Below are 25,341 nucleotides of genomic sequence, written 5' to 3'. Positions count from 1 at the left end.
TCTGTATATGGTTTTCCTCTCTTAGCAATCTCTTGACTAACCACAAAACTTGCAATATTAACATTGTTGGAAGATTGCATCCAGTAATTAAATACAGAACTTGATTTTTCTTGACTCTTCTGAAGTTCCTCAACTGCTTTCTTCCTTGCATCACCGACAGGATATTTAGTACTAAATGACACGTGTTTAGTTGTAAAGTGTCTCTCCAAATTTGATTTCTTGTTATGCGCCAATTTTTCCTGACAAATAAGACAGGTTGGAAGGCCATTTAAGTTTTGAATAAATGTGAAAGTCTCCGTCCATTCAACTTTAAATTCACAGTTTTCGTTTTTCATTTTTCTTTGCTTCTTTGTAGCTATGTCAAACAGGGCACCTAAGAAAACGTTTCATTTTATAATAATAAAGCCACCAACACAAAATAATTGCAATTCTTAAATTGATGACAAAAATACCTGTAATATTTTCAGCTGGTTGGAAAAATACAGGTAACTTTATGCTTCGAGTAGGTACTTTTGTCACCTGGGTGTGATTTGCGGACTCAACTAGCACTAACCACTGCACAATGAGACTGCTGACTGACTGGCTCACTCAACTCATGCATGAATTGCACGTGCCTCCCCTGTGCTGCCTATCCTGCGGCCCGCCTGCGCTGCATCTCCCATCGCCTGACTGACCCACACCCCCCACTCCACTTACGAACCACTTCTTCAAAATAGACTCGCCCAGGCCGAAAACCGACTTCTGTGCATGGGCTACAAAGTTTCAATCAAACTGTATGTGCACATTCACATGTGGTATTTTGTGGAAGAGCCACACTCAAGGGGACAAAGAGCCGCATGTGACTCGAGAGCGGCTGTTTGCCGACCACTGGCCTAGAGTAAGCCCTGAAGGAAAGTTTTCATCCTCTCCCTGTTCTCCCATTTTTATTTTTATTTTATTTATTTTTAGAGTGCTGGTGGTTTTTATTTTTTTTTAATCTTTAATTTCTTTATTGGTTAAGGTATTACATATGTGTCTTCATCCCTCCATTAACGCCCCCAAACACACACACACACACTCATGCTCTCATCCCCCTGTTGTCTGTGTCTATTGGTTGGCCTTATATGCATGCATACAAGTCCTTTGGTTGATCTCTCCCCCTTACCCCCATCCTTCCGCTGCAGTTTGACAATCAGTTTGAGGCAGCTCTGCCTCTGTATCTATTATTGTTCAAAAGTTTGTAATGGTCTTTATTATCCATGAATGAGTGAGATCATGTGGTATTTTTCCTTCATTGACTGGCTTATTTCACTTAGCATAATGCTCTCCAGTTCCATCCATGCTGTTGCAAATGGTAAGAGTTCCTTCTTTTTTACAGCAGCATAGTATTCCATTGTGTAGATGTACCACAGTTTTTTAATCCACTCATCTGCTGATGGGCACTTAGGCTGTTTCCAAATCTTAGCTATGGTGAATTGTGCTGCTATGAACATAGGGGTGCATATATCCTTTCTGATTGGTGTTTCTAGCTTCTTGGGATATATTCCTAGAAGTGGGATCACTGGGTCAAATGGGAGTTCATTTTTAGTTTCTTAAGGAAACTCCGTACTGTTCTTCACAGTGGCTGCACCAGTCTGCATGCCCAACAGCAGTGCAAAAGGGTTCCTTTTCCTCCATATCCTCTCCAACACTTGTTGTTTGTTGATTTGTTGATGATAGCCATTCTGACAGGTGTGAGATGATACCGCGTTGTCGTTTTGATTTGCATCTCTCATATAATTAGTGACTTTGAGCATGTTTTCATATGTCTCTTGGCTTTCTGAATGTCCTCTTTTGAAAGGTGTCTATTTAGATCCTTTGCCCATTTTTTGATTGGATTGTTTATCTTCCTTTTGTTAAGTTGTATGAGTTCCCTATAAATTTTGGAGATTAGGCCCTTATCAGATATAATGTTGGCAAATATGTTCTCCCATGTAGTGGGCTTTCTTGTTGTTTTGTTGATGGTTTCTTTTGCTGTGCAGAAACTTTTTATTTTGATGTAGTCCCATTTGTTCATTTTCTCTTTAGTTTCAACTGCCCTAGGAGCTGTATCAGTGAAGAAATTGCTTTGGCATATGTCTGAGATTTTGTTGCCTTTGGATTCTTCTAGAATTTTTATGGTTTCCTGTCGTACATTTAAGTCCTTTATCCATTTTGAGTTTATTCTTGTGTATGGTGTAAGTTGGTGGTCTAGTTTCATTTTCTTGCATATATCTGTCCAATTTTCCCAACACCATTTATTGAAGAGACTATCTTGGCTCCATTGAATGTTCTTTCCTCCTTTGTCAAATATTAATTGAGCATATTGGTTCGGGCCGATTTCTGGGTTCTCTATTCTATTCCATTGATCTATATGCCTGTTCTTGTGCCAGTACCAGGCAGTTTTGAGAACAGTGGCTTTGTAATACATCTTGATATCTGGTATTGAGATCCCACCTATTTTCTTCTTTCTCAGGATTGCTGCAGCTATTCGGGGTCTTTTTTTATTCCAGATGAATTTTTGGAGAGTTCGTTCTAGATCTGTGAAGTATGCCGTTGGTATTTTAATGGGAAGTGCGTTGAATTTATAGATTGCTTTGGGTAGTATGGACATTTTAATGATGTTGATTCTACCAATCCATGAACACGGTATGTTCTTCCATCTGTTTATGTCTTCCTCTATCTCTTTTTTCAACGTCCTGTAGTTTTCTGAGTAGAGCATTAATTTTGTATCCTGCTACATTGCCGAATTCATTTATTAAGTCGAATAATTTTTTGATGGAGTCTTTAGGGTTTTCTATGTACAGTATCATGTCATCTGTGAATAAGGATAGTTTTACTTCTTCTTTTCCAATTTGGATACCTTTTATTTCCTCTTCGTGTCTTATCGCAATGGCTAGTACTTCCAGTACTATGTCAAACCGGAGTGGTGAAAGTGGGCATCCCTGTCTTGTTCTTGTTCTTAGGGGAAATGATTTTAGTTTTTGCCCATTGAGTATGATGTTGGCTGTGGGTTTGTCGTATATGGCTTTTATTATGTTGAGGAATGATCCTTCTATTCCCATCTTTCTGAGAGTTTTTTTTTTAGTCAAAAATGGGTGTTGGAAATTGATCAAATGCCCTTTTTTGCATCAATTGATATGATTATGTGGTTTTTATCTCTCAATTTGTTTATGTGATGTATCACGTTTATTGATTTGTGGATATTGTACCATCTTTGCATCCCTGGGATAAATCCTACTTGGTCATGGTGTATGATCTTTCTGATGTAATGCTGGATCCGATTTGCTAGAATTTTGTTGAGTATTTTGGCATCTATGTTCATGAGGGATATGGGCCTATAATTCTCTTTCATTGTGTTGTCTTTATCTGATTTTGGTATTAGGGGGATGCTGGCTTCATAGAATGAGCTTGGAAGTGTTCCTTCCTCTTGAATTTTTTGGAATCGTCTGGGGAGGATAGGTTTTAGTTTCTCCTTTAATGTTTGGTCAAACTCCCCCGTGAAGCCATCTGGCCCTGGGCCTTTGTTTGCTGGGAGCTTTTTGATGACTGCTTCAATTTATTTCACAGTTATCAGCCTATTGAGATTTTTTGTCTTCCTGATTGAGTTTTGGAAGGTTGTATTTTTCTAGGAATATGTCCATTTCCTCCAGGTTGTCTAGTTTGTTGGAGTAGAGTTGTTCACAGTTTTTAAATAATCCTTTGAATTTCTGTGTGGTCTGTTGTTATTTTGCCTTTTTCATTTCTGATTTTGTTTATTTGGGTTCTCTCTCTTTGCTTCTTGGTGAGCCTGGCTAGAGGTTCATCAATCTTGTTTATCCTTTCAAAGAACCAGCTCTTGGTTTTATTGATCTTTTGTTTTGTTTTGGTCTCTATATCATTTATTTCTGCTCTGATCTTTATTATTTCCTTCCTTCTGCTCTCTCTTGTTGCTTTTCTTGTTGCTCTCTTTCTAATTCTTTGAGTTGTAGAGTTAGATGATTTACTATTTTTTTTCTTGTTTTTTGAGGTAGGCCTGTAGGGCTACAAACTTCCCTCTCAGGACTGCTTTCATTGTATCCCATAGATTTTGGATTGTTGTGTTTTATTGTCATTAGTTTCCAAGATGTTTTTAATTTCTTCTTTGATCTCATTGGTAACCCAATCATTATTTAGTAGCATGCTATTCACCTTTCAAGTGTTTGAGGTTTTTTGATTGTTTTTATTGTAGTTTATTTCTAATATTATGCCCTTGTGGTCTGAGAAGATGCTTGGTATGCTTTCAATCTTCTTGAATTTTGGGAGACTTTGCTTGTGACCCAATATGTGGTCTATTTTTGAAAATGTCCCATGAGCACTTTAGAAGAACGTGTATTCCGGGGCTTTAGGGTGAAATGTTCTGAAGCTGTCAGTTAAGTCCATCTGATCTAGTGAATCATTTAGGATTGCTGTTTCTTTGATGATTTTTTTGTCTAGAGGATTTATCCAGTGATGTCAGTGGTGTGTTTAAGTCCCCTACTATGATTGTATTGTTGTCGATCTCTCCTTTGATATCTTCCAGGAGTTTTTTTTATGTATTTGCGTGCTCCTGCATTGAGTGCATATGTGTTTATCAGGGTTATAGCCTCTTGTTGTATTGATCCCTCTAGTATTATGAAGTGGCTTTCCTTATATCTTGTTATAGCCTTCACTTTGAGGTCTATTTTGTCAGATATAAGTATTGCTACCCCAGGTTTTTTTTTCATTTCCATTTGCCCGAAAGATATTTTTCCATCCCTTCACTTTCAGTCTGTGTGAGCTCCTTGTTTTGAGGTGGGTCTCTTGTAGACAGCAAATATATGGGTCATGGTTTTTTATCATTCAGCCACTCAATGTCTTTTGGTTGGAGCATTTAGTCCATTTACATTTAAAGTTATTATTGAAAGGTACTTGCTTGTAGTTATTTCTATTTTTGTGCCTGTGTTCTTTCTTACCTTTTTATTTCTTCGTTTTACAGCATTCCCTTTAGCATTTCTTGCATTGCTGGCTTGGTAATGATAAACTCCCTAAGCCTTTTTTTTTGTCTGTGAAGCTCCTGATTTTCCCTTCAATTTTGATTGATAGTCTTGCTGGATAGAGTATTCTTGGATTTAGTCCTTCACTCTGCAAAGCTTTGTATATCTCCTTCCATTCCCTTATAGCTTGATGTGTTTCTGTTGAGAAATCATTTGATATTCTGATTGGGGGTCCTTTGTAGGTAACTCTGTGTCTCTCTTTTGCAGCCTTTAAGATTCTCTCTTTGTCTTGAACATTTTCCATTGTTATTATGACCTGTCTTGGTGTGGGTCTTTTGGGGTTCATGTTGCTTGGGACTCTCTGTACTTGTGTAACTTTTTTCTTCCCCTCTGGGAAGTAGTTTTCTGCCATTATTTCTTCAAATAGATTTTCTAATTCTTGCTGCTCTTCTTGTACTTCTGGCAGCCCTATTATGCATATGTTACTTCATTTCATGTTGTGCAAAAGCTCCCTTAGGCTCCCCTCCTGCTTTTTAATTTTTTTCTCCTGTTGCTGTTCAGATTGAGCTTGTTTCTCTACCTTATCTTCTAACTCACTAATTTGGTCCTCTACTTCTTCTAGTCTACTGTTGAAACCTTCCATGGTGTTTTTGACTGTAACTATATCAGTTTTCATTTCTTCCTGATTCTTGCATAGGTTGTTGATTTTCTCATCCATCCAGTGAATGAACTGTACAACCATTACTCTGAATTCTTTTCCTGTCATATTGCATGCTTCAATTTTACTAATTTCCTTTCTTGGCGACTTCTCATTTTCTTTCCTCTGGGGGTTGTGTCGTCTTCTCATTCTGACTATCTCCAGAAGGTTCAAACGTTGAGTTGCGTGGGCCTGGGCAGTGTGCAGTGGGAGTTTTGCCCCACCCTAGTGTCACTGAAGAGCTCCGACACTAAGATATGTGGCTGTCATGGGTTGGTGGGAACCAGGCTCGCTCAGAGTCAGCATTACCAGTGCTCAGTGTGGCCTCCTATGTGCACCTAGAATCGGGGAACACGCCTGCACCGCACTGAAACGGAGACTCCCCTAGCGTGTGTTGAAAATCAGAGCCCCCTAGCTTGTGCCAGGAGTCAGAGTTCCCCAAGAGTCCAGTATCAGAGTCTCTGTTGCTTTGGTGGGCTTGCGCTGAGAATCAGGGTCCCTGTGTGCACATGCACCAAGAATTGGAGTCACTGGCTCTTAGTGTGAATGCACTGGGAATCAGGAATCCCAGGTGCACATGATAAGAAACTGAGTCACCAAAACCGGTTTGGCTCAGTGGGTAGAGCATCGGCCTGCAGACTGAAAGGTCCCAGGTTCGATTCCGGTCAAGGGCATGTACCTTGGTTGTGGGCACATCCCCAGTGGGAGATGTGCAGGAGGCAGCTGATCAATGTTTCTCTCTCATTGATGTTTCTAACTCTCTGTCTCTCTCCCTTCCTCTCTGTGAAAAATCAATAAAATATATTTTTTAAAAAAAGAAACTGAGTCAAGTCACTGGTGCTTAATGCTGCCTCTCACCCAGAGAATCGGGTCCTGGTCAGCTTGGGGGACTGGGTTGCACAGTAGCACTGTGTTGGCATGAGGTTTGCTCCTGTGCTGCAGAAAGCAGACTTCAGTGTGTGCTTGCCCAGAATCAAAGTCAGGTGGCACTGCCGCCTTGCACTTGCTTCGGGTTTGGTCTCCCGATTGCTTTGTAGGGAACAGATTCCCAGTGTCCACGGATTCTTAGGCTAAAATTCCTGCAGTGGGAAAATTCCTGCAGCAAGGGGCTGGTCTATCTGTTACTATGGCGCTGCCCGTGAACCTGAGGGGAGGAGGATGGGCTCTGTTACTCGCAGAAATCTGCGGCCATGATGTCTGTATTCTCGTTGTCTGTGGGTATGCAGCTGTGGTCACAGGTCTCTGTCCCCAGTGGCTACAGGGTCCTGGTTTGTGTCTGAGACCAGACTGGATGGTGCTGAGGCCAGGATCCTAGTCTCAAACAGCTCTGTTTCTCAAGATGGCGTGGTCTCTGTGCTCGCACTGGCAGCCCAGGAGTGTCTGCACAGGGAGCTGGGATCCGCCGTCTAAGACTGCTTGGTTTGGCAGCCCCTTGGAAGACCTGCAGAATCTAACTGTCCCTAGCTCATACACACACACACCACACACTCCTCTATTGCTCCCTCGCTCTCTCACACTCTTTCCCTCCCTACCTTCTTGCCGTCCAGTCGCCATCTTTTTCCCTGTTCTCCCATTTTTAATAGTGAAAAGGCTTTCCTTTCCTTTGAGAACCAGGAGACTTTGCAGGTGATTCTTGTCACCAGGACCACCTTGGTGGCACTTTCCCAGAAAGGAGGCTCTCAAGAAGCCATTTTATAGGAAAAGATCAATGCTGGAAGTGAAAACAGGCATCAGAAACCTAATATGCTCTTTTTTCATGAGGTTATAGTAGCCCCTGAAGGGACAAGTGCTGGTGTCACAGGGACCTTCTGAGAATATTACTTCAGTCCAAGGCTGTGTTTCCCAGTGGAAAATGCCCATCCCACTGCCTCAGTGGTGAATATTCCTGTCTCTTTAAGTTGTCACCCCTAGGCATCCCCTCCCTGGGCTTCCTGCCCTTTGAGTTCTGAGAGGCAGAACACTTCCCCATGTGCTGGGAGGAAGAGCCTGCTGCACTCACAACCAGAGGGCAACAGTAGGTCAGGGCCTTCTGGGCCAGACTCAGAGCCTGTCACTGATTCTGCAGGAAAGGTGAGGGCCAGCAGGGGAAGGGAGCCAGCAGCAAAGTAAGAGCTGTCAGGAATGAAAAGAATTCAGTGCCTATAAGAAGCTCACTGAGTGAACATTCCATTCTAATAGGTACCAGTAAGGGGAGTAGGATGTAGAAGGAGTAACTCCACACTCCCGGGTGTGTAAGGCTGCCTGTCTTTCACACACAGCAGCTTCAGGAGCAGTGGCAAGCATCTCCTCCAGCCTAGATGCCCAGGCTCTTGCTTGAGCTAAGCCCTCTCCTAACCTACTCCCCTAACAAGGAAGGAAGGGGTCTGCTCACTCTCCTGCAGGGATCAAAACATGCTTTAAAAGACAGCAAAGACTCTCCATGTGTATATCCAGTAAGGCAAAGAGATTTCTGAGGACATATAAGTGAGTCTAAACTCAGAACACATTAAAGTGAAAATCCTGTGTATCTGGGCTAAACCGCCTAAAACACTCCACTCTCTTCCAAGTGTCCAGAAAGCAACTTGAAGGAGATGGCAAAGGTCATGACCATAGTCCTCAAACACTTGCCCTACTTGTGCCCTTAAACACTGCCTCCTTAACACAAGCTGGCCAGGACTGTGGGTGGCTGTGCCCTCTGAACTCCCTTCCCTCCTCTGCATGATGAGAGGTTGGACTAGGAAATCTGATCCAGACACTGAGATCAGGCACTGAGTGCATCACAATCATTGGTCGGGGTGCGCAGGTGCTTATATTGTGGAAGTACAGGTATGTGAACCAAAATATCTGAGAAATACACATTTGACAGAATCCCCTAGATAATTCCCAGAGACAGGAGGTTCAGGAAGTCCTGGACTGGGTGGATAGACTCAGTCCCTTGGAGGTGTAGCGTATAAGATCCCACATGTTTCCCATTCCTCTATGACAGTGTGTGTTTGTAACCCCAGATTTCAGCTCTCTGGGCCTGTCCAGGAACTTTCTGAACCCCAGCTTACCCACGGGACTGTCAGTTCCCTGACCCTTCTCATCTCCACTTTGGCCAGGACTCCTTGCATTAGCACAATTCCTGGCCTTTGCATCTGTGGCTCTCTCTCCATTTCTGCTCTGGTGTCAGTCATGGGAGTGTATAGATTTCCATGGGGGTGAACATTATGAAGGCTTTGGGACTTCCTGCAGAAATATGAACGCCTTTAGATTGAGGACCAGGCCAGCCCATCATCTAAGTCCTTTGCCCAGAGACAAGGCAGTCAGCCTTCCTCTCCCTTGGCTTCTCCTTGTGCAGTGCCAACTGGAGAGAACAGTCACCTGTGGTGACCAGGTGGACAACGTGAGGAGGTGGAAATAGAAATGGAAGGTGCAGCACAGACAGGACTCAGACAGCATGTGAGGGAGGCTGGGCCAGTTATAGGCCTGAGGGCACATGGCAGCTGTGCCCAACATCTGCTCCCTGGGGAGCATGTAAGTGGGGGGCTTCGTTGTCCTGAGGCTGGAGGAGCAGACTGAGGACAGACTGCACTGTGCACAGGGACTCGGTGAGCACAGAATGTTTGATTGTGTTAAATACTGACTGATTGGCTAGAGCCACTTTACTTGGAGAAGCCTCAGCTTTGGGGCAGGACGTCAGGAGTTGGAGGGGAGTGTCCCAGTCTCTCCAGGACACTGATCATATTTAGATGCATTGAGACAGGACAGTGATTTGACTCCTGAGAGCAGAGCCAGAGGCTGCAGATCACCTGGGACATAGGGTTCTTCTCCAATTTTCAAAACCAAAACTCCAGTTCTCTTCTTGCTTGTTTCCAATGCCAACCACCCTAAGTGTTTCCCTTGTCCCTGCCAAATTTTCTAGTTCTCATGGTTTTTCAAAGTCTCCCCTGGCTGCTGAATCTCCTGGGAAAACTTAGTATCTACAGCTTTGGTCACTAACATAGAATTACCTGGAAAAATTTAATATCTAAAGCTTTCTCACTCCCATAAATGTTACAATCTCCTGTCTCCCATTTGCATTTGAAATCCTTGAAAATACAAACCCAAAGTCTCCAAACCCTCTCACAGAATCATTACAAATCCAGCCAAGGCCCTTCCAATGTTCTTCCTTTTATTCTGACATTCTGGGGAATCAGGAAGCACTACTGTGTCTGTGTGGTGTCACTGGCTCTTTGGATTTGGCCCAATACATTATAGGTAGTTAAACCTATTTAATGAATGAATGAATGAAATTGTGTTTGGGACTCTTTTCAGTAAGCATGGGAAGACAGAAAAGATGAAGAAAGTGCCTATGAGAAGACGTGCACTGCATACTTGCCCCTTGGTGTGAGCTCTGTAAGGGGAATGGGCAAACTCAGGACTAAACAGAGGACTCTAAACTTGTCTGGAGTGAAACAGTAAGAACCCTGAACGTGCATTTAACTTGGTCTGTACCCCTGCTCAGCTGGGAAATATGAACTTGATTAGCTTACATTTCCATTCCCCAAGTATAAAATGAGGATAATAAACTTACTCTGATCTCCAGGAAAGAGGATGAAGAGGGTATCAGATCATGCAGTAGATGGAGTGTGACTCACCAGCTAGAATGTTAGAGAACCAGGATGGAGGGTTAAACGGGTGTCTTATTAGCAGGCAGCAGGTTTAAGTGGAAGGGGAGTGTGGAGGAGAGAGAGAGGGAGAGAAGGAAGAAGGAAGGAGGTGATCTCATTGAATCCTCTCGACATCTCCAGAAGAAACAACTCAATACACTTAGTCCCATTTTTGAACAAAGTTTCATGTTTAGATTAAGCAACTTCCAAGGTGGCACAGCTGGCTGATGGCAGGACTGTGAGTCAAACCCAGAGTGTCTGGAACTCCAGACAACTCTTCACCCTCAGGCTACTGACCCCTCCTGCCCATCTTCCATGGGCTGGAATCTGGGAGAAGTATGGCAGAGGCCACTGAAGCCTCAAATAGGGACAGCTCTGCAGGGTGTGGACCACCAGGGATAATGGAGGTGAAGTCATGCCTGGAATGATGAAGGGGACTCCCCTAGAGAAAGTCCCTCCAGGTGTTGAGCATCTACAGGTGCACATGGTGAAGCCAGGGTGACAGGGATAGATGGTGAAGATCCTCCTGAGATCAGTAAGGCTTTGGTTGGAAAAGAAGAGTTGAGGCACTGTTGTTCTTTTTCCAAGAGCTCCGGGGTCCAGGCAACCAGGATACATTGCTTTAAGGTTTGAAATCTCACAGATAACTTGTCCTCCAGGTTCCAAAGACACCACACAGGCCCTGCAGGAGCCCCGGCTGAGGCTCATCCTACTGGGGAAGACAGGGGCTGGGAAGAGCGCCACCAGGAACAGCATCCTGGGGCCACAGGTGCTTCCTTTCTAGACTCACAGCCACCTCGGTGACCAGAATCTCTGAGGTGGGGAGTCCCAGGTGGGTCCGGTGCCACATGGAAGTCATGGACACCCTGGACCTTTTTAGCTCCCTAGTCCCCAAGACAGATCCAGGGTGCAAGGAGCAGGGTGTCCATGCCTGGGCCCCAGTCACTATTCCTGGTGACTCAGCTGGGCCTCTTCACTGCGCAGGACCAGCTGGCCATGAGTAAGCTCAAAGGCGTGTTTGGGACAATGTGGTGGCATGCACCATCCTGCTGTTCACACGTCTGGAGGACCTGGGTCAGGACTCTCTGCAGGATTTCATGTGCCACACGGACAACCTTGCAGTGTGGGTTCTGGTGGTAGAGTGCGGGACCAGCGCGTGCGCCTTGGACTGGGTGGCAGGTAGGGACCGGGAGGCCCAGGTGGAGGAGCTGCTAGTGCTGGTGGAGCGCCTGGTGGTGGACCACTTGGGTGCTCCCTACTTCAAGGATATGTAGCGACTGGCGCAGACGGTGGCCTTCTGGAGCCCCGAGGTGCAGCTGAGCTGGATGGCAGAGAGGCTGGAGAGCTGCTCATGGGGTGGTGAGGTCAAGGGCCTATGGCGGCTGGGAAACTGTGCACAGCTGCACTGCTGGGCTTCCTGGTCCTGTGTTGCCAGCTGGAGGCCAGAGGCCATTGTTAGGATCAGTCCTGAGTGACAGAGTGTATATAAGGGCTTGGACCCATCACCTGACAATCACATTCTTCCCTGATGTCTGTGCCTCTGGGGCCCACAGGGTTTCCATGTGTCCCTCACCTGGCAGTAACCTACCAACCCAAAGACAAAAGTCCTTCCCGCTCCCATCTCTCCCCAAACCTGCCCATGGGACCTGGCCCTCCCTGAGCTCTTCTTACTGGAGCCCAACAAGTGTTGCTCTTGCCTGTTTTCTACTGATCTCAGGCTGCTGTCCCACATCCTGGAATCATCTCTGTTTGCCCCAGGGGTCCAAGGGACAGAGCCAACACAAAGCCTCAGTCCAGACCCATTTGTTTCAATTGAATCTGAATTGCATGAACAAATGCCCTAGACATTCATGTTGTGTTAACAGAAATCAATATTTGTAGATGTTCATTCATCTGCCTTATATGGCCATTGAACAAAGACACTGTTCTGTCATTCCTAACCCCTTCTGCAAATCCACGCACCCATGTGCACACACACAGCTCTCACACCTCCTCCGCCACCACACATGCACATTGAAGTAAGTGCCCATAAGATGATAAGACACTGAAACGCTGCCCCTTTGTCTCAGGAAGGGATACCTCCTCCCTGGTCTCCATTCAGACCCCTTAGCAGCTTGAATGTAGAGGCTTCTACAAGTCCAAGAAAATTTTAACCAGAGACTTGAGTCTCTAGGAGCCACTGAGACCTTGGCTCATCTGGCCACCCACACTTGCTCTGTCCCCAGCCTCTCCACCTTCACACACAAACTCAAGCCCACCTCCAATACTGCTGGGTAATTTCAGATCACTTCCTCACAGTATCCTTCACCCGGTGCCTTCACCGACAGAGACTTCCAGGTCACTGATGCCCTTACATCACTAAAGAAACATGTAAAAATGGAAAATTATCTGCAACAGTTGAATGAATATTGGAGCGAGACCCACAAGCCCTGGAAACTATTGGGAACAAGAATGGAACCATCAGTGCCCAATGCTGAGACTTGTTATTTTCTCTGCTGCCAAAGGGTATTGCGGTTCAAGGGTTGTGCACAGATCCCAGCAGAGGCATTGATAGAAATCTTGAGTTTGGGCTTGTCCACTTGTCAATATCCTTTTGCAAGAAAACCCTACCATTGTCACTTTGCTGAGGAAGGAGATGGTCACTGATGAAAATAAATGAGAAAAAATAATAGCAAATGTCTAGTGTTCTGAAATACTTGATTACTGATGTTTGGTTGGGAGGAATGGAGTTCAGAGAGTCCCCAAGGAACATTGATTGAGCTGGTGGAAATCGAGGAAGAGGCACCCAGGATTTCCAGGGGACATGCACACCCCACTATGGCTGTAATCGAGGCCACTGGGGAAGAGAGTATTTTTGCTGTCTACACATCAATGAAAAGAAAGAGATTGGCAGAGCAGATTAAAACTCATGACCCAACCATATGCTGCTTACAGAAAAGTCCTTTTGAATATTATAGTAGAAACAGGCTGAAAATTAAAAAAAAGATGGAAAAGATCAGTGGTGCAAATATTACTCATGTAAAAAGAAGAATGAATGGCTGTATTGATAGCAAATAAATTAGACCTCAGAACAAAGAAAATTACCAGAACAGAGGGGGACATTATATAATGATAAATAGGTGACTCCTCCAAGAAGACAGAGCAATCCTAAATGTGTTTTCCCAAACAACAGAGATGTGAAATATGTGAAGCAGAAACTGACAACTGAAAGGAGAAACAGGTAAATCTCCAATTATAGTTAGAAACTTCACCACCCCCTCAACAATTGACAGAACAGCTACATAGAACCAGGATTAGAAGTATTCCATAACACCCCCAATGAACGGATCTATTGAGTTTTGTAGAAGTTGATATTTGCTGAGGACATATTTTTTTCAGGTGCACATGGAACATATACCAAGAAAGGCCATACCCTGAGCCATAAAAAAACTCACAATGTTTAAGAGAATTGAAATCATATGGACTATGTTCTCAGACCACAATGGAAATGAGCTGGAACTCCTTAATGGAAAGGTAGCAGAAATATTTTCTGCATTGCCCTATCGGCAGTGTCATGAATCCCAATGGTCATCAGAATCTAGAAAAAGGCCTTGATGATGGTCCTACAAGGTCAAAGTCTACCTCTGAATATGGAGTTTTCTGAGCTTGGAAGACACACACCACACTATCACTGAAGGATGGAAATGCAAGGGATAAATGGTCATTTCCCTCGGCTTTTGCTACCCATTGCTGAAGCAAATCTCCCTTGTTGAAAGAGCAGATAATGTTCTCCACCCCAAGTCCATTTCCTGGTCCCAACACTCACTCACCCCCTTTACACTAAGAGGACAGATGACCTTTTCAAGAAGGGACAACTTCAGTCTCTGCTCACCCTTGGACAGCCCTTCCCCATCATTTATGGCATGCTAGCTCTGTGAGCATGATCGGCCTGGTGTAATTTAGCCTCTTTATACAGGTTCTGAGAGCAGCAGCCTGGTCAGGGAAGACATATTCCCAGCTGAGTTGACAATCATCACCACAGAACACTGTCAACACCACCACTGTGACCAGTCTCCTCCTCAGTCCACTCACAGTGGTTTCAGGAGATCTTTAAACAGGAGAGACTGCTGTCTATTTCTGACAAAGGAGGAAACAGGGGCCTAGAAAGAGTAGATAGCACACACCAAGCCACACACTGCCCAGAGATCAGGAAGCAAATCTAAGTCTTAGAGTTCCTCTGTCTCTCAGGAACCTCTTCAGATAAGACTGTGGGAAATGTGGAAATGAAACCACAAGTCAGAGTTGGGTGGGGAGATATCTGAACTAGAAAACCCAGTTTCTCTTCCCTTGTCTGTGCTCAATTTAGGAAAAAAAGAAAATAATTCCAGTATGGAAAGAGAAGTGTTGAAATCTCCAACTGTAAATGTGCATTTGACTATTCCTCCATTTGTTTTTGTCAGAATTTACTTCTTGAATTTTGAAGCTCTCTCTCTCTTTTTTTTGAAGCTCAGTTACTTATGAGGTGAATGAAAATTCAGTATTATTGTCTTATTGATGAATTAACCTATTTATCATTATGAAAAGTCCTTCCTTATCCAGGGTGTAAAGATGGTATTATTCTGAAGCCTGCTTTGTCTGATATTAATACAACCCCTGCAGGTTTCATGTGCCTAATCTGTGCATGGTGTGTACCTTTAATGGTATAACTTTTTGAATTCTTTTCCTTTAACCTGTCTGTGTGCCTATATTTAAAGTGGGATTTGAGTCTTGCTTTTTCAAAATCTAATCTGACTGTCCAATTAGAGCATTAGGATAATTTACATCTAATATGATTATTGATAAAGTTGTGTTTAAATTCATCCTCTTGCTATTTGTTTCAGCTTGTCCCATCTACCTTTTTTTGCCTTTTTTCTGCTTTTTTGTGAATTTTTAAAATTCTGTTTTATTTCAACTCTTGCGTTATTCTATATCTCATTAGATTTTCTTATTCATTGCTCCACAGTTTGCAATATACAACTTTAACTTACCATATTCTATTTCAGCAAATGGTATATAATATCACATATGTTGTAAGGTCTCTTCCCACCTTCTGCATTATTGTCATACATTATATATTTACAGAAAATACAAACTCAACCATATATTATTATTTTGCTTTCAACAATCAATTGGCTTTTGCAGACATTTTTAATTGATAATTTTCAGTTTATCAACCTATTCACGATTTTAGGTGGCTTGATCCTTTGTTGAGGTGCTAGTTGTCACCCTTTTTCATTTTCTACACACCTGACCAATGTCTAAATCAGTCCCGAGCAGCCAGTTATTCAGTGACTTGACATAGTATATTTATAAACGAGTCTTAGCAAATTTTAAAGTATTGAAAAAACACTAAATATATTTTCAGACTACACTGTTATTCAACTAGAAAAGTCACTAACAGGAGAAAAATGGAAAAACTCACAAAAACATGAAAATTAAACAATACACTTTTGAACAACCAATGGATACAAGAAAAAAGTCAGAAAGGAAATAAAAATATTTTCAAATAAATAAAAATGGAAACACACATATAAAAACATGAAATTCAGCAGAAGGAATTCTAAGAGGAAGGGTGTAATGATAGATGCAACATTAAGAACAAAGAAATATCTCAAATAAAAAACTTAACTTTACATTGAGGACTCAGAAGAAAAGAGAACAAACCAACCCACAGTCAGCAGAGGAAGGAAACAGAGATAAGAAAAACAATAGAAAAGATTAAAAAACAAACAAACAAAAAAAAAAACACACCCTAGAAGCTGTATTTTGAAAAGATAATCAAAATGTACAAACATTTAACTAGATTAGAGTTTTCAAATAAAGAAGGCTCAAATAAATAAAATCATAAATGAAAAAGGAGAAATTACAACTGATATAAAAAAATTCATGGATCATAAGAGACTACTGTGAAGAATCATGTGCCAAGAAAAGGATAAACTAGAGGAAATGGATAAAATTCCTAGAAACATAAAACCTACCAAGACTGCATCATAAAGAAACAAAAAATATGAACAGGCAAATAATGAGTAAGGAGACTGAAGCAGGAATAAAACATCTCCTAACAAAGAAAAGCCCACACCAAACAGTTTCACAAGTGAATTTTAGCAAACCTTTGAAGGACAATTATTACCCATCCTTCGCACTCTCTCCCAAAAAGGGCAGAGGAAGGAAAACTTCCAAACTCATTTTATGAGGCCAGAATAACTCTGATATCAAAACCAGACAAGGGCACTACATGAGAAAAAAAAAACTACAGGCCAATCTCCCTGATAAATATAAATGCAAAAACCCTCCACAAAAGATTAGCAAACAGAAATCAAGGGCACATTAAAAGGGATCATAGGCTTCCATCAAGTGGGATTTCAATAAGGGTGAACTTCCTGTTATTAGAGTAAACCTGTACCATGCTATGCTGGATATCATTGTTAGTTAGGACAAGAATCTTAAGGTATGGAAGCTCTTACTAAATGCATCTTGCCAAGTGATTAAATGTAGCACAGTGTTTTGTAGGCATAGCGGGAAGCAAGATGAGCTTAACAGGAACCCAACCCAACCCCACAATTGTAGTCAACTGCAAAGAAGAAATCAATATTTAGATTTGCATCTCATGGATGATTAGTGACTTTGAGCATGTTTTCATATGTCTCCTGGCCTTCTTTATATCTTCTTTCGAAAAGTGTCTATTTAGGTCTGTTGTTTATTTTTTGATTGGGTGACTTATTTTCCTTTTGTTCAGTTGTATGAGTTCCCTGTACATGTTGGAAATTAAACCCTTATTGGTGATAACACTGGCAAATATGTTCTCCCATGCAGTGGGTTTTCTTGTTGTTTTGCTGATGGTTTCTTTTGCTGTGCAAAAGCTTTTTATTTTGATGTAGTCCCATTTGTTTATTTTCCCTTTAGTTTCCATTGCCCTAGGAGCTGTATTGGTGAAGAAATTGCTTTGGCATATGTCTGAGATTTTGCTGCCTGTGGATTCCTCTAGTATTTTTATGGTTTCCTGTCTTATTTTTAAGTCCTTATCCATTTTGAGTTTATTTTTGTGTATGGTGTAAGTTGATATGGAGGCAAGAACAGTATGGAGTTTCCTCAAAAAACAAGAAATGGAACTCCCATTTGACCCAGTGATCCCACGTCTAGGTATGTATCCCAAGAAACTAGAAACACCAATCAGAAAGGATATATGCATCCCTATGTTCATAGCGACACAATTCACCATAGCTAAGATTTGGAAACAGCCTAAGTGCCCATTAGCAGATGAGTGGATTAAAAAACTGTGGTACATCTACACAATGGAATACTACACTCCCAGAAAAAAGATGTTCTTACCATTTGCAACAGCATGGTTGGAACTGGAGCGCATCATGCTAAGCAAAATGAGCCAGTCAGAGAAAGATAAATATCACATGATCTCACTCATTTATGGAATATAATGGACAACATAAACTGATGAACAAAAATAGATTAGGGGAGGGTTGGGGTAAGGGGGAGACATCAACCAAAGGACTTGTATGCTTGCTGATAAGCCACCCAATGGATACAGACAACAGGGGGATGAGGGCATGAGTGGGGGGGAGGGGGTTAGGGGGCAATGGGCCGATAAGGATACATATGTAATACTTTAATCAATAAAGAAAAATAAAACAAAAAAAGAAAAACATCAATGTTTAGTTAACCAGATAGTGTATAAAAGCACTCCTTTTGGGGAGACAGAGCTTTTTCTGTGAATCCTCCATCTCCTTGATGAAGAAAATAAAACTACCGCTCTTAAACCATGTCTTGTGCTTACATAGAGTATCCAAGCATGAAAGCCTTGAGTAACATCAGGAAACTTTAGCCACAAAGTGACTAAGTCCAAGACAGGTTAGAAGATATAGGATCTAAGAGTTGCTGGTGAGTTAACAATAGCTAGTACAGATGTCAACCAAACAAAAGTTTCCTGCTGTGGATAATAAACACTCTTCTTCTTGCAACAAATGAAGAAAATGCTATAGTGCAATGACTAAAATGACCCTTTTATGATGATTTTGGACTTGCAGCCAAACTCTTCTCAAAGTAACGTCTTGCTTGTTGCTTTTTGCTATGTGATCCTAAATTTAAGGCAAAGGTTGGGATGAAGTGTTAAAAAACACCAACTTATTTCCAAAACAGTGGCCTCTAATTTTATATACTTTTCTTGGTGCCCAGATTGGGGGAGCTCAATGTAACTGTTACAGGTGGTGCCAGGATATGTGTGAATAATGGGCACAAGGTTCTGCATTATGGTGGCTTTTCCCTGTAGAAATTTTCAGACAAAGTATTTCCAATGGACTTGGTCACTTATCCAGCAGTTGTTAGTGAGGTGCCCAGCGAGGTACCCATATTGGAACGACCTCTAGAGTCCAGCTCTGAGCAACAAACAAGTGCCTGGTCTCAAGCTGCACCAGAAGCCACCCAGAATGTGAAACCACAAGGGCAAAGTATAAGCCAGTCTCAAACACAGTCACCTAGAAAACAAAGGACAATGAGGCCAAAAGCTGCAAAACAGGAAGCACCGCACAAAACTGCTTTTCTCAGCCAACATCCTGAGACTGTAAACAAAATCAAGAGTGAAAAAGAAAGAGAAAGCAATCAGACAACTGAAATAACAGGCAGCAGAAGGGAAACAGGTAGGAAAACCAGCTGGAGAAAAATTCAAAAGGAGACAGCCCTTTTCCTGCAGCTAGGAGATTTGAATGGAGTCTTTTAAAAGTCCAAGAAAACAAATGGGTACCGGATATAACCACACATGTCTTCTTTTAAATGGGATGGGAGTAACCTGAATGTTTTTTGGCCCACACTTGATATTTGCCTATAATTTATCTAATATTTCCAATATGTGGGAAATTTAAAAATGTTTGTTAAATTGACTATTTCTGCCTTTCAATATAAATTGGGGAGCAGGGAGAGTAAGGTGTTTTGGTTTGTTGCTTTCTAAACCAAAGCTGGAGTGTCTAAAAGAGACATGATTTTTATCCACTAAGGGACAGAATCTCATATACACAAATAAAAGCATCTTAAAAATTAGAGGGAAAAAAAGAGGGAAGAGCAAAGAGAAGAGAGTCATCAGAATGAGAAAGTATGTGTGCTGAATCTTGTATTCTGTAGCATTTCCAGTAAAGTTTCTAAAACTAAAAATGAAATAGCTGAATATGAATAGCTCTGCATAAATACTAGTGTGTTTTAAGAAACAGTAAAAAGGTGCATTTGGGGCCTCCAGATTGACAGGCTGAAGTAGAAACAGGGTACAATGTCACAGGAATGAGGCAACAGGAGAGGCTGAAGAAAACAAAGGGTAACTCTTAGAAACAGAGGGGAGGACTGTGAAGTCTTCCATGCTGTGTAATGATAGTTTGGACCAATTTCACCAAGTCACCAAGGACTGGGGGACACTCAGCTGACATATGACTGACAAATTATTGAGGGCCTTGGACATATTGGATATTGGGGTGTAATTCAATAAGTAAACTATTATAAATCCCAGATATCTATACTTATATACAGTACATACTTCTCACATATGTACTTGTATTTGTAAGTTGCTTCATTCAATTTGCTACTATTTTGGTGAGGATTTTTATGTCTATATTCATAAAGGGTATTGGTCTGTAGTTTTTTTTCTTGTAATATCTTTGAAGGATACTGACCTCATGGAGTGAATGATGAAGTACTTCCTCCTCTCCTGGTTTTTGAAAGTGTCTGCAATGTATTGATGTTAATTCTTTAAATGTTTTTTTTAAAATATATTTTAATTGATTTTTTACAGAGGGGAAGGGAGAGAGATAGAGAGTTAGAAACATCGATGAGAGAGAAACATCGATCAGCTGCCTCCTGCACATCTCCTACTGGGGATGTGCCCGCAACCCAGGTACATGCCCTTGACCAGAATCGAACCTGGGACCTTTCAGTCCGTAGGCCGACGCTCGAACCACCGAGCCAAACCGGTTTCGGCAATTCTTTAAATGTTTAATGAATTCACTAGTGAAACCATCTTGGACTGGGCTTTTCTTTGGTTGTAGGTTTTTATTTTAATTTAACTTCTTTTAGACTTTATTTCGGCTTGAGTCACCTTCAGTAGTTTGTGTCCTTCTAGGAATCTAATGTACAGGATAAAAAAAGCAAGAGAAAAAATAAAATTAAGTTAGCAGCTGACAGATTTCATCTGCCAGAACCCACCTGAGGTTTGCCTACGGAGTGCCAAAAAAAAAAATCCCACTATATTAATATAAAAGTGTGCAAACATTTCTATAAAATAGAAGCAACCTGAATAACAAACTATGAAAACCATTTTAAAATTCAATGGTAATCAGTAAAATGGATTTGTAAATGGACGAAGACATCATTATGTATGTCCTCAAGGTGATAAAAAACTTAACAGTGGAATATCACCAAGTGCAAGTGCAGATTTGGGGAATTCTCACACATGGCTTGTGTCAGTGAGAATTGGCATAGGGGTCTTGAGTCACTTTAACAATATCTAGTCAGATGACAGCCATCCATCAATTGTTGCACAGAGATATGCAGTAGGTGGGAATTATTTTGCAGGAAGCATATATTTCGGAACAGATTAAAAGTTTGTTAAAAAAATTGGATACAATTTTATACAAATAATGTCTTTTATGTAAAAGCTTAAAATACAAAATCAGTATTAGACATTACCTATAGATACATGTGTACGTAAGGGTGTCCCAAAATTCACGCAAGAAGTAATTTTGATTAAAAACACAGGTTTATAATTAAAAATTGTAAATTTTGTATTGATTCATAAAGTATACAGTATAGGGTTATGTATGGAATAGGACTTTGGGTAAATGGCCTCCACGGCTTTGCTGGAACATACGCAAAGCCGTGGTCTTCATTGGTCTTCATTGTCCCTACTCCTGGCCCATAATTGGTACTTGGTAATGCTTATCAAATTGAAGGGATTGAAATCAAAGGGCAACAGATATTAGAATCTGATTCAATAAACCAAGTAAAATTAGCTTTTTATTTGTTGTTGTTGTTGTTAATGCTCATGCAAAATTCAATTCTTGTGTGAATTTTGGGACACCCTATAGAAGTGTAAATAAACACATGAGATGATACACAAAAAGCTCAGAATATTGGTTGCCTCTGAAGGGCAGAGGGAGGGAGAAAAAACATAAATGAAATTCATGTGTAATGTGTTAACTTTTTAATCAAATACCTTCAGTAAAAATACCAGAATACTTACCAGTACATTTGTTCATTGCAAATTACAGGTTTTTGTTTCATAAGTTCACTTAAAAACTTGTTTCATAACTGCATAATATTTAAAACTGAATACGTAAATTAAATCTCATCTTAGATATGTAACATCTTGTCTTTTCTAACACAAAAATGAGTGACCAATATTATGCCTCAGTTGAATGAGACATTTATGCCAATTTATGCCAATGGTTGTGCCAATTTCTGTTTAAATCTTCTGAGATACAGAATAGTGATCACTGGGAAACAAGGACCTCAGAGCCAGCCAGAAAAAACAGTTGATTATACCCTGAGCAAGAAGTGAGTTGTTCTTGAATTTGTCCTCAGTGTTGATGCTTTCTCTTCAGCCATGGCACCCCCTTCTCTCCACCAACTGCTCAGGGGGCTAATCACAAACTTGCTAGAACAGAGAGAAAAAATTACCTTGCTGTAAATGACATTGGCTTGTTTGAAGTAATGAGAATTTCTAGTGCCCAACACACTTTGTGTCACATGGGTATCCAGTGGCCAAGAGGAAAAGTACAGTGCGCCTTCCCAGGGGAAGGTTGGATCTGGGACATGAGTCCTTCAAGGACTGACATGAGAGGAAGTACTTTTTCCAGAAAGTTGGCCTACTATGAATTCAAAACATAAGATAAAATAATGTTCCCCTCCTCGTTCCATAAAATAATGTTTTTTTCATTTCATGTCTTTTCCAGTTGGAGGAAGGTAAATAATGGATTGGTTTTAAAACAGCCGTGGGCAAACTACGGCCCGCGGGGCGGGTCCGGGCCCCTTTTAAAGAAAAAAAAAAAAAAAGACCATACCCTTTTATGTAATGATGCTTACTTTGAATTTATATTAGTTCACACAAACACTCCATCCATGCTTTTGTTCCACCCCTCCGGTCCAGTTTAAGCACCCATTGTGGCCCTCGAGTCAAAAAGTTTGCCCACCCCTGTTTTAAAACATTTCCTGCTTTCTTGTAAGCTGAGACAGAAAAAAAGGGACCAAGCATTGTGTTGACAGTGCATTGTGTTAGCATCACCAGGTTCCCTTAAAGTTATGTATAGACGAGTGTTGGCAAAACTTTTGAGCTCAGCATGTCAGCATTTTGAAAAACTCTAACTTAACTCTGATGCCATGTCACATATAGAAATTTTTTGATATTTGCAACAATAGCAAAACAAAGATTTATATTTTTGATATTTATTTTATATATTTAAATGCCATTTAACAAAGAAAAATCAACCAAAAAAATGAGTTTGCGTGTCACCTCTGACATGCGTATCATAGGTTTGCCATCACTGGTATAGACTTTTGAGGGCATAATGTGAGTTAGGAAATTAGCAATGGAAATGGTTCCTCGATGGAGAATTATTCTTAGGAGTCTGAACTGGAGGTGACCCCAGGCCTTACCAACTCCATGTGGACACTTACTTTTTACTCTTTTCCTGTTTTTATCCAAGAAGAGGATGGAAGGACTTCCAAAGAGCAGATATGGAACTAAGGCTGAAGGTAAGAAAGGCTCCAAGTTTTTAAGAGGCACCGTTTCCTCACCTCAAACACAGTGACAGAAACCCAGTGATTTTACACTGAAGAAGAAAAAGTCAGTGCTCATTTCTTCTTTACCTTTCCCACCACCTTCACCCCCACCTCCACCCGACCCCTTCAGTACAATGCTTTCCGTGCACATGAGGTGTGGGAAATGTGGAAATGAAACCTCAGGTCAGAAGTTTCAGGGTTTTGAACTGAATTGTGAATAAAATTTCGCTTTCCTTGTCCACTTTGAGCAGAAAATGGAAATATCTCCCAGAAAGATTTACTAATCATGCAGGCTACAAACCACCCCAGAACACTGCAGAAAAGGAAGAGCCAACACAGCGTAGAAGAAATAAAATAATAGATTTTAGGACACTGCAATGAACTTGGAATCCATTTGGGCTCATAGAACTCTAGAACTCCCTGGGTTCCCACCCTGGAAGGTTTTAGCTCCTGGCTCAGCGTCGCCCTCTCCAACTCCACTTTTGTTAACTTCCTGTAATTCAATCAGCCAAGTAGGTGACCTTTCCATCCCATGTACTACTAATGGTCTTAAATTCCATCCTCCTCAGCCACCCATCCTGAGTCATCTTTCAGGCTTTGCCTTTGACAGTAACTATGACCTTTCTGTTGTCTCAATTTCAAGCAGAGAACTCCCCACCCAAAGAACAGAGACCCGCGGACCTCAGCTGGTCCTTGGTGGAAGGTCAGAGCTGACACTTCCTTTTCTCCCAGGGTTTAGGTGAATATGTTGAGCACTTCTACACAAGTGTTCCTGGTTATTTGTGAGTGAAAAGAAGTGGTAATATTTTCCCATGTGTGACTTCTCATCCTTTGCATCCTTCTAATCTCACATTTATTTAACATGCAAGTTAAGTTCACATTGAAGAGCAAAAGCAAGACCTGAAGGAGACTGGGAGTCACTGGGCATCCAAGGCGCTGCACACATTTATTTATTTAACAGGCACCATTCCTGGAGAAACACAGGAACCACTTTTCTTTCAGAATAACTATCTCCCCTGGTCTTGTTGAAGAACTTGAAGCAACCTCCTCAGTGTAGCATTTCTTACTGTTGGCTATGGGTCCAAAGGGTACTTTCTATGACCAGAGAATCCCCTAAAGATGTTGGAAACTTTTGTATGTATTTAGATATGACAGTTTCCTGGGAGGGAGGTCCACAGCTTTGATGAGATACAATACGGGTCCTTGACTGAAAAATCTGAAGCAACACTAGCTTAATAAGACACATAATTTTTCTCTTTCAGGCAGTGTAGAAGATAACGAGTTTGCATCATCTTCTTCACTGAGGCTCATTCTGGTGGGCCAATCTGGTTGCAGAAAAAGTGCCACTGTCAACCTGTGTTTGAGTCCAGGCTGGGGACCAGGCTGTGACCAGATGTGTTAGTTGGTCCCAGGCACGAAGAATGGAAGGGACATCTTGGTGGTTGACACGCCCTCCATCTTTGAGACCAAGGCCCAGGACCAAGAAATGTACAAGGACATCGGACACTGCTATGTGCTCTCAGCCCCAGGGCCCCATGTTCTTCTGCTGGTGACACAGCTGGGGTGCTTCACTGCCCGGAACACAGTGGCAGTGAGGAGGGTGAAGGAGGTCTTTTGGGCAGGAGCCATGAGACACGTGGTGGTCCTTTTCACCCACAAGGAGGACTTAGGGGACATGCCCTTGAATGAGTATGTAGCCAAAACAGGCAACTTCAGCCTGAAGATCCTGGTCCAGGAGTGTGGGAAGAGGTACTGTGGCCTCAAGAACCAGGCCACTGGGGAGGAGCAGAGAAAGCAGCCGGAGAAGCTGATGGCTGTGGTTGAGAACTTGTAGAGGGCTAACCAGGGTAACTTCTACAGAAATTACTTCTTTCGCGATGCACAGGTGCCCCAGGTAGGTGGGGAAGGCACCCTAGGAGAAGAGCACAGGAGCTATCTGGCCAAAGTTCAAGTGCACCTTGAAGAGCAAAAGCAAGACCTGAAGGAGACTGGGCATCCAAGGCGCTGCACACAGTCAAAAAGTGTATTTTGCCTGATATAATTGTGCTATTTTAGCTTTTTTATTTTTTCATTTTAATTTCATGAAATATAATTTCCATCCCTTTACTTTCAGTCTCTGTGTGTCGTTCATTCTGTGGGGAGTGTCTTGCAAACAGCATATATATCTGTCTTATTTTTTCACTATTCAGCTTTCCTATGCCCTTTGTTTAGAGCATTTAATCCATTTACATTTAAATTGATTATTGATAAGTATGTTTTTATTGAAATTTTAAAAATT

General features: G+C 41.8%; 1 long non-coding RNA gene and 1 pseudogene across 1 annotated transcript in view; both read left to right on the top strand.

Moving 5' to 3' along the window:
* The window catches only part of LOC106726078, a 14,788-nt gene extending 676 nt beyond the window's left edge, over positions 1-14,112 (top strand). The window contains exons 2-3 of the long non-coding RNA XR_001362091.1: positions 7,007-7,011; positions 14,102-14,112. This is a non-coding gene — a long non-coding RNA (uncharacterized LOC106726078). The remainder of the gene's footprint in view (positions 1-7,006; positions 7,012-14,101) is intronic.
* A 9,566-nt stretch (positions 14,113-23,678) lies between these two features.
* The window catches only part of LOC102249130, a 174,399-nt pseudogene continuing 172,736 nt past the window's right edge, over positions 23,679-25,341 (top strand).

Source organism: Myotis brandtii, unplaced genomic scaffold, assembly GCF_000412655.1.
Source record: "Myotis brandtii unplaced genomic scaffold, ASM41265v1 scaffold224, whole genome shotgun sequence".
Classification (NCBI taxonomy): domain Eukaryota; kingdom Metazoa; phylum Chordata; class Mammalia; order Chiroptera; family Vespertilionidae; genus Myotis; species Myotis brandtii.
Note: the sequence above shows the minus strand (reverse complement) of the source record. Positions and strands in the feature narration are given on the sequence as shown.